Below are 7,318 nucleotides of genomic sequence, written 5' to 3' on the forward strand. Positions count from 1 at the left end.
CCAAAACTTATTTTGGGCTGACTCACTCTCACCTCAACTCACTGACCTAAATTAATCCTTTGTGTAATTCAACTGACTAAAATTGACGTAAATGGAGTTACATCAGAGCTGAAATTAACCCAGTCTGACTAAAATAGCACCTGCCTTTTCTACTGAACCATTCCTTGTCTCTTCCCCATCTCCACCCACATATCATGATTTTAACATTTCTTTCTCTTCATTGCTCTCTCTCTTATCCCGCTGCCATGAGCAAGCTGTGTTCTCAGTGGCTGGTGTTGCCCTCTCCTCTCCAGCATCCTGTTCTCCTTCATCCCCATGGCACAGGCTGTCGGTCCCTGTTAACAGATGAGCCTTGCCTGTGTCCAAGTCTATGCAACAGCTTTTCATCTCCCATCGGATTTTGCTGTTCTTCATGACAGAGATGCACTGGCTGAGTTCAAAGCCTGGTTGCAGTGGGCACTTCACAGGCCTGTAGAAATGATAGTCTTACTCCAAAGAATTTGCAAGTCAGAGTGCCAAGACATTCAAAGATGAGGAGGGAAGTTAGATGAAGGTGAAGTGATTTGCCAAAGGTAGCATACCAGGACAATGGCAGAGCCATGGATGTCAGACTCAAAGCTCCTCTTCCTTTTCCATGACTATCTTTATGCCAGCATAGCATTTCTCATCGTCTCTTACAACCCCTATCTTTGGGCCCTCACGCGGTGGTTAAACATCTCCTTCACTATCTTTCTCATCCCCTTTGGCTTTCTGACTTCTTTCAGCTTGCCCTTGGAGCCTGCTCATGTTGGCTAGGCTTTCTTCCCTCCTCTTGCAAAAACCCTGGGTGTTTGCAGCACGCTCCTCTCTGGTTGAGCTATACTTTATGTTTGGCAGCGTGCTCCACCATTCGCATCTGGGTATCTCTTTGGGGCAAGGATTTATTCCATAATTACTCTAGCTTATTTATTATCATAGCATATATATCTGCAGTATTATGCAAACTGTAAAGGCTTCTAGTTCTAAAGGTCACCATGGGCGTACCTTGTGTTTACCTTCCAAACGCAGATGAGCTCAGAACAAAAGGGACTGGCAGGCCACTGAGTAGATGAAGGCAAGGAATCACCCTGATCTAACTAATTTGCCAGGGCAGTGTTCATAAAAGTAGGTTACCTAGTGCTGCAGACAAACAACCCAATCCAAACCCGCCCTCTTCCAGCTGACTGAATTAACTCCCCAGCATTGCTGTGTAGTCCCACAGCAGTATATAGCTGCATGTCCTGGACACCCTTCGCAGGAGCCTGTCCATTTCTCATCCTAAATGTCAGGCCTACCCAGTCTCCCATGCTCATGTATGGCGCTTCTTGTTCTCCTGTGGGTATTATGGCTGCCTCTTGTTCTGCAATGTTGAGTGCCAGCCAGAGCTTCTTGGAGGTGAGGGACAGAGGCTGTGATGTTGCCTTGCCATGGTGGATTTGGCCCCAGGCTCAAAAGAGCCTTGCTGCAGCTAATGGCCTTCAGATGAAGCCGAGCTGGAAAGCCACCATGCTACCTGGTGACCAAGGCCACCAGTACATCCCTCACATTGTTTGTCACGGTGTTACCCTCAGCATTGGCATGAGTGATATTTGAGCTGTAATTTGCTGTTCACATTGCTCTGCAGTGTTGAAAGAGGATCACAAGGCAACTACCTTACATGAGAGGGTGAAATGACCCCACTACATCCTATATGCAACTTGCAGGAAGAGTATAAGGAAGGATAAATTAAATGTTTGTGAGAAATGCAAAATGCTAAGCCATTAGTTGCAGTCCTTCCCAAGATCATCTGCTGTCTAATTGCATTTCCTGCCTTACTGTGGCTTAGGTCAATTGTCAGCATGAGAAGGAAAAAAAAAAAAATCCAATCATCGCTTCCTCTACTAATTGGCAGCCTCAACAAAGTGGAAGTAGAGCCATGAAGACTGGACTCTCTCATCCTGCTTGTCAGAGCAGAGATACACTGGTAGGAATGGGGATCTGCCACAGGCTGCACTCTTCCCCACGGGATGCAGCTGCTTCTCCAACAGAAGAAAATAAATACAGGAGGGTGGGGAAGAAGGTGTGGGGGTCTGACAAGCAGAAACATGTTACTGAGCCAGCCTTGCTGGAAGAGTAAAAGGAAAAATGCCCATGGTCACTCTCAAGGGAAGAGTTTTAAAAGATCCCACAGAAGGATGGGAGGGTAAATGGAAAAGAGCAGGTGAGGAGGATAGGCTAAACACAAGGAGAGATCTATGGATTCTCCATCGTCAGGGGAAGAGGGAAAAAGGAACATGGATAAGCTCAGAGCCATGGCTTATTTCTGCTGCAGCTCCTCCTCCCCCTCCCTTCCTCCTATGCATTTTGCATGAGGGTGCAGCATGGTAACCTACCACAGCCTCAAAATAAAGAGTAGTGGGGGACAATCTGACTGAAAAATACCCCTCTGAAGAAAGGAATCTCTTAAATATGGTGATCAAAGTGTTCAGATATTAACAGACAAGAATGGTTTATGAATCTGGATTAGCTCAGAACCCATTTGATTATTTTTAAACCTCTAAGACTGAAAGCTATAAACCCTCCTAAAAGAAATGCCACTTATTTTAAAATGAGCAGCGAAATCTTGATTAATTGAGTTGCAAAAGAAATGGATCTAAAAACAGGCACTGGAGGAACATAAGTGCATTATGCATTTGGGTTTTGCTTTTGGAAGAATTCAAAACCAAATCTTTCTGCCAATGCTGATCTGAAAATATGATATTCTAAGCCTGAATTCAGGTGTCTGTACACCCCGGGAGGGACAGCCTGAGTCACTGTGACACTGTCTCAGGACCAAGACAATCACCATGCCTCAGGCTAGCTGGCTTGGAAGCTCTTCGCTGAAGTCCAAGGTAGGAGTGTCTCCTGTATCAAAACGTAGGCACTATGCTAGTTTCTCCTTGTGTGGCTTTGGGGAGGCCGGAGTGCACCCCTACTTGGAGCAACGTTATAGCATGGGATAAATGCTGCTGTGCAGTGTCTCGGTCAAGCTGAAGGGTGATTTGTCCACAGAAGGAGCAGCCAGAGCAGAGGCAGGGGATGTCGCCTGGTACTTTTTTAATGGCCTTAGTTCTGGATTTATAAGGCAAAAAACCCAGCAGATTTCAAGCGTAACTTCCTGTAAAGTTTTGCTTTCACACCTACAACACGTCTCTCTGGAAACAGCCTTTCAGGAGGGAGGTCTGGTCGGCTCCTTTTATTTATTTTCTCTGACTCACTGGAGTCGCTTGCACCCACTCAATCTGCCTTCATGGTGGCACTGCTGGACAGAAACACTGGCGAGTGAATGGCAGGGATCCTCTGGAGCTAGCAGTGTTTCTGATAAGGTCATGAGCAGCTGACTTCGCCTTTACATTGCCTCTCTGGATATTTTTAAGCTAAATACACATCAGAGGCCAATGCATGCTGATCAGTAAAGGGCATCTTCCAAACCCAATAAACACACTTCTACCACATCTTAAAATCTAGCTGTATCTTTCTTTATGTTCATGAATCACAAATCAACTTGTTCCATCTCCAGGTCTAAGCCTACACTTCAGCCTTCTGCATCTCCCCTCAGAGGGTTCCCTTTTTCTTTCCTATGCTGCTCCCTTCACACAGTTTTGCATTTATTGTGGGGGCCAAACTGCTTCCTACCTGTTCATTTTTGTAATTTTAGGGCCAACTTCTAACTTCTCCCCCCATATTCAAGCTTCACAGTTCTATTCTTTCCCCCTCCTTATAAAAAACAGGGCTTCCTATTTTGCCATGGCTTTTTTTTAGCCATCTTCCAGTATGGCTAAAACTTCGTGGATACCAGAGCCTCATCTCTGCTTCCCACTGCTCTCCTTTCCTCCACTGATTATGCAGCTTTTCAAATGAATTTTGTTCACTCTTGGACCCATCATGTCTCTCTTGCATCCCCTCCACTGACTCCCTCTTGTCCACCACATAGCACTGGGAAATCTCATCCTTGTCATCAGCACATAATTCCATCTCCCACCTCATCTTGCTGCACTGGCTGGTGGCCTGCTCCACCGTATCAAGATTGTCCCATTAATTGCTTCCTGCCAGTCTGCTCCTCATCCCTCCAGCCTCTGCCTGGATCACCCACCCCAGCCTTCCCTCTGTGCTCCACTCCTCTTCCCGTCACCTGAGCATTTTCTTCTCCAAAGAGTCGGTAGCAATGCACACTGACAGGTGGCCAGTACACAGGTAAGTACACGATGCTGTAGACTTGTTGCTGCCTTATCACCGCCCCCATTCCTGGTGTTCCTTTGTCTATAAAGCACACTATGGTTTGAGAGCTACATAATTATAGCTGCAATTAAGCATCCTATTCAGAGACTGCATTGCTTATTCCTCACTGTTTTCTTCAGCGACAGCTTCCATTCAGGGTTTGGCTCATGTGCAAAGGGACTGTACAGCTGTCATTTTTCTCCCCCCCCTTGCAGGAGAAACGAAAGTAAACATAGGTGATGTTGGTTTGGGTTTTTATTTTTTAAGCTCTTCCCTGTAGCAGTCCTGTGAAGTAGAGTAGTATTTTCTTCATTTACACGTGGGGAACTGAGGCACAGCAGACGACTTGGCCAAAGCCCCACGGGGTAGCTCTGCTGAATTCTGAATTACAACCAGTTTTGAGTCCTTGCCTATATGGGAGTTGAAAGATTAAGCAAGAGACCTGGGTCAGCACTATTTCTTACAGGAAACTGCCTCAAACTGTTGCCCTGTGAATGGGAGCAGACGGGGAAAACAGCTAAAGGTCTTTCTGTGCATGCTCAGTCAGCAGATACCTTGCTGCAAGAAATGAGCCCGCGAACATAGTTGTTCCTTTCTGCTCTCTTCAGAGGACTCTCTTACCTATTTACTCTCACATGGAAACAACAGCTGAAAAACTGAGTGGGAGGCCAGAAGCACTTGACTCAGTTGCGGCAATTCTCCAATTCAGCAGCTAGGTTTTCTCCCTGAGGCAGTGTAATATGACAGAAAGGAAGCATCTGAAAGCATTTCTTCATCCTCCAGATTGCAGTCTGTCACTGCTGCTGCAGAAGTGACACACCCACCTTCCACCGCCTGCAGCTCTTTGGGTCGCTGGAGGGAGAACAGTGAAGGCAAACGCTTCTTCCTCTCCACCCTGAAATCACCTTGTTTCAGGCTTTTTAGCTATGCCAATACTTGGACGTGACTAATGCACCCACTCTTGCGCTGGGTTGGCAGCCCTTGCAAATGAAATTTCAGACTCGGGACAAACAGAGTGCGGGTTGCTGCGCACGTAATAGTCTTCCCACAAACTCCTGGATCCTGGCTGCAGAGAAGAGAGTTGAGAAGATGCAATCTCCACCAAGCCTTTGCAAGTCTTGCTGTGGTGCCAGCCAGCACAGGGAAGGAGTGTAGTGTTTAATAACAACAACCATGGCACAGGCACCTATTTATTTACTCTTCCATTTCAAGATGGCAAAGCCCCATCACCTCAGGCTAACCTGCAGCTGGGACACTGAGAAGTGGAAAACACTCTTGTATCCTCCATCCCTTATGCCATCCTGTTTTCTTTGCAAAAGTAATTTTTAATCAATTGCTGCTTTTTATGGAGGAAAAAAAAACAAAATAAAAATCCAAAAGGTAGTATGGTTGATCAGACACATTTTGGTAAATCATGTTGTTTTGTTTTGGAGGATACCGCCCCTCAAAAAAAGGCTTCTACTATACAGCTCTCAACTACTTTATCACAAAACGATACTTTCTTTTAAATATCTGCCCCTGTTGTTACTCCTGTTTTGCATGTAGATGCTGACTGCTCTTGGGAGAAATAAGATGTAGGTGAGGGGAAAGGCATGAGAATTTTATTCCTAAAGAGCTGAGCACCCAAAGGTTTATAAGAAGAGCTTGTAGCAGTTTGTGTCATAAGAAGAACACTGCTGGGAAATTTATCAAAGAATATATCATGAGGCGGGCTATTTAGGGACTGAAATTACACAGGAAGGACTGGCAAGAGAGATGTATGCTCAGGACAAATGCGGTTACAATTAATGCTAAATATAAGGTGTCATATCTTTATCTAATGCACAACCTGCACTGCCTCGCAAAGGAAAGTGAAGCAATTAGGCCCAAGTAACCAGAATATACGTGGGAGGTGTTTGAAGGCAGAAGATTTAAAACACTGTAATGGGGTTCGGGGAGGGTTACAATAAGAGGTAATATTTCCTGATAGGTTAGTTTACATCCTTTGGAGAACGTTTTGGAACCAGACCAGAAAAGTAAGCAAGACCTTAACCAGGACTTGGCTGGGACAACACCCAAACAAAAGCGAAAAGCAGAGAGACCTAACCCTGCCTACGCACACGCAGCCCCTCCAGCGAGTAATCCCCAGGAACAAAATAAATCAAAGGACTGATAGTGTAGTTCGGTGTGGATTTGCAGCTGCCTCGGCCCAATTCAAAAGCAGGCTTCCCCTTTCTTCTTTCTCTTGAGCCAGTGCTAAGGGCAGAGAGGAAAACCTAAACTGAAACAATAATGACCCTCTTCTAGAGTGAAAACTGGAATTCACTCCTCGATCCCAGAGGGGCACAGCCAGGCACAAGTATTTCCCCCCACCCTGCCTGCCACATTTCTTCTTCTCCAGTCCCGAAGGGTTGGGTTACCGCTGTGACGGAGAGGGCAGTTTGTTTGCACCGCCCTTTTTACCAGTCTTTGAGGTGAGGCTGTCAGCCGGAGGGTCAGGGTATATCAAAAGGGAGTGAATCATCAGACCTTATAAAAACTCCATATAGGAAATACACTTGGTTGGAAAGTATTGCTGCGAGAACGGGGAGGGGGGACGGGACACGTGCATGCATTGGGAAAGGGTCTCTCTCAGCTTTTGCACAGCTCCTTGCCCCTATTTATCATATCAACACACAGACAACACTTTGTCTTTTAGAGTGAGAGATGGGGGCTAAACATTTCATCACAACAAACTGAAAAATCTCTGCTGCTTTTACTTGGATGTGGGAAATGTTCACTTGCTTTTAAATATAAAACTAAACATATATTTGTGAACCTACTGTTGCTTTCATGTGGGAGCCTTAGCTGAACACAAAGGATTACATTGTGCAGCTACAAATGAATAGAGCACCTAGGATTAAAGAGATTTTATTTAGCCACACATGAAATGGCAGAGTTGATGGCAGCCTCCGGTACAGAAAAAAAAAACCCAAGTAGTTCAGTGAGCACTGGAACTAACAAAGCCGCATCTCCTGTGTATTTTTATATTGTGGTTGATTGACTAGGGTGTCTAAGATGGCATAAACTTCGTTTGAAGCTTTTC

This window comes from Gymnogyps californianus, chromosome 1, assembly GCF_018139145.2.
Source record: "Gymnogyps californianus isolate 813 chromosome 1, ASM1813914v2, whole genome shotgun sequence".
Lineage (NCBI taxonomy): Eukaryota > Metazoa > Chordata > Aves > Accipitriformes > Cathartidae > Gymnogyps > Gymnogyps californianus.